This window comes from Macadamia integrifolia, chromosome 10 (genome assembly GCF_013358625.1).
Source record: "Macadamia integrifolia cultivar HAES 741 chromosome 10, SCU_Mint_v3, whole genome shotgun sequence".
Classification (NCBI taxonomy): Eukaryota; Viridiplantae; Streptophyta; class Magnoliopsida; order Proteales; family Proteaceae; genus Macadamia; species Macadamia integrifolia.
This window is the reverse complement of record NC_056566.1, coordinates 13,030,011-13,033,183: the sequence shown is the minus strand read 5'-3', so window position 1 is coordinate 13,033,183 and position 3,173 is coordinate 13,030,011.

The following is a 3,173-nucleotide window of genomic DNA, read 5'->3' as shown; positions in this document are numbered from 1 at the left end:
TTTGTTTAAAATGGCGTATAGAAGTGGCCATTTTGAAGAATATAGATTCTTATTGTTATTATTTTCCTTTTATGAAAACATATGAATTGCAGTTATGGAAGGAATTCTAGCATCATTTTAACCATGGTGGCGAGAGCTATGTTCCAAGAAAACATGCAAACTGGATCGGTAATCTATCTTGTGACGATTGTAAGGTCTTAAAAGGAGATAATAAGCACTGCCGAAAACACGAAGCTTATTATATGTTGGATGAGAGCCGTGTAATTTGAACATAGGGCAAACATTCCCTAATATAGGTGCAGGGAGGTGGTTGACTAAAAATACAGTTGTCTCGAATGCATGATTCCAACAATATTTAGGAATAGAGGCATGGTCAAGTAGAGCGAGCCCACTTTCAACAATATGTCTATGGTGTCGCTCCATAGAGCTATTTTGCTCATGGGTATGTGGACAAGTGATTCTATGTTCAATGCCTGACTCATTGAGAAAGCGAGATACATTTATAAATTCCCCTCCCCAATCACTGTGAAACCACTTGATGCAGTGTTGAAATAAGATTTCTACCAGCATTTAAAATTTTTTAAGTAGTCCAATCACCTCAGGTTTGCATGTCATAGGATAGAACCAAATGAATTTGTTGTAGTCATCAACAAAAATAATATAAAATCGATACCCACCAGGAGTAGTAAAAGGTGACAATCCCTAAACATCTGAGTAAATGAGATATAAATGGGCGATTGATTTAAATTGTGACTGTCCAAATGGTCGTTTGTGGTTTTTACCCATTTGACAATCACTACAAACAAATGAATTAGACATTGAAGTAACAGGTAATCTGAAAGATGATATAATTCTTTGGACTATTCGAAACGCTGAATGTTCCAACCAATTATACAATTGACGAAGAGAGGTACGTTCCCCAACAAAAGCCTGTAATTTTCGCCACCATTGTTATTATTTTCCTAAGAATTCTGTTCTTCTCAGATAATTGCCTAGTCATTTGACTTTTCCTCTGTTAATTTGATACCAGCAACTTGAGTAATTGGAGTAGATGCCAACACTTTATCTGTGAGCACTAAATGGTAACAAACTGCTGCAGGCTGCAATATATTTTACAGATGGTATTTTCCCCGACACCTTCCTCATGTTGATTAAGGTCAGCAAGCTTCAAGAAATTCAGTCTATTAGTCCATTTAACTTTTCTATGCTTCATTGTTTTCGATTGGTTTTTCGTAGAAAAAAGGATACTTTATTTTACGAAATTTCACACACATATTTAAACAGCCAAATGAGGTCATCTTAAGGGTTTTGCTCAAAATCAGGGGATTTGATTACCGAGAAATAGGCCGAGGGTAAAAAGGTCATTTCAAGTGGTAGCCAAACATCACTGGGTTTAGAAGAAATTTTCAATAATGACCTAAAATGGATAAGTACAGATATTGATGGTTTCATATTCTTTAGAGAAAGTTTGTAACCTTTGCCATCCGATCGCATCTTGAGTCAGCTGGCTCTTGATCATCATCGCTGAAACATTCCTCCAAGATATCAAAATTTAGTGTTTACAGGTATTTCACACTTATCACACTTGCTTCCTTGCACCCAGACTAATTCATGTATACTATACTTGATAGCATTGAAGTTGTACATCAAAGGATTTTTGGTTAATTATTACAATAGTAATAGACAGCAGGAGTGAATGGATTAAATGTTTTTATTTTGGTGAATTGATGAACTCTAATTTTGATTCTCATGGCTTAATGGGTTCACAAACTCTTGAATAAATTTGTCATATTACACTTCACCGAAGAATCACTTTCTATATCAAAGAAAAATTGCATTCTTTTCTTTGAATCACCAAGTATAAGCAAAGTAAAGGACATATGTTTCACTGCACAACCATGCTGATTCATTGAAAGCTTTCTGATCTTGTTTCATGAAACCATTATATTTCTTCTATTTTCTAGTTTCTTGTAATTATGCATATCTACAACTGGTTGTAACCTCCAACAGTCCTAACCCAAACACCACCTAACATTGATTGTAAATAATTAATATAAATATTGTTCTTAAGAGTTGAGAAACGATTTGCACTCCACATTTTTACAGTTATGATATCTCCATCTGAATGATCATTTATCCATAAAGTAAGGGTGTCAAATTGGAATCGGAACCAAATATCAGAAATCAAACCAATTTTTTATGATCGAATTGAATCAAACCGTAAAGAAATGGTGTGGTTTTGATTTCATATGTTCTCTTATCGGAATGGTTCAGTTCAAAATAAGAAAACCGCAGTCCTAATCGAATAAGAACTGTTTATGAAAAAACCGGTTATTTTGTATTTCCCTATTTCCTTTCCCTTAAACTAATATGAAACTACACCGATACTCATGAAAATTATATAACTTCCCCCATATAGCAAGGATACGGAAAATAGGATCTTCATGTAAGTAGTAAACACTAGAGCGATTTCATAAGCAACATGCTATGAAATCAGTACCAACATTGTTTTAGGTATTTGACACACGTTGGCCATATTGGTATCGATCAACTCTGATACCAATACCTAGTCAATCCCATATCGGCTGTACGATACGAATCTGGGATAAACTAGTAAAAAAAGCCAATTTTTAATGAAAATCTGACACAAACTATCCAATACAGGCTGATTCTTGACGATATAGGACGATACCCATTTCGATACTATGAACTGAAATTGGATGTAAAACTGGATAACGAAAACCAAATAGAATTCAAACCAAACCAAAACGATTTTAATTTTTCCTGATTCTTGTCCTATGCAATTTTGATTTTACCTTGACAAAATTTAAACCGAATCGAATAACAAAGCTAGACTAATTGACACCCTTACCTTATACCCTTCTTAGTGTTGCAATAGTTTTCAATTAATAGAAAGGCTTCCTCTGTTGATGGGAAACATTCATTTGCATATCCCAAAGGATTGTGAATCACTCTCTCCCCCCCCCCCCTAAGCCTGTTAATTGATTCGGTGTAAATTTTTAGGTAAAATCAAAATCAAATAATTTAATAAACTGTTTCATATATTAAAATCGAAACCATTTATAAACAACTTCCTTACCTTTAAAAATTTTAGTGCAATTAATATAAATTGTAACATTGAATTGAATTATTTATTATTATATGTTTTTTTT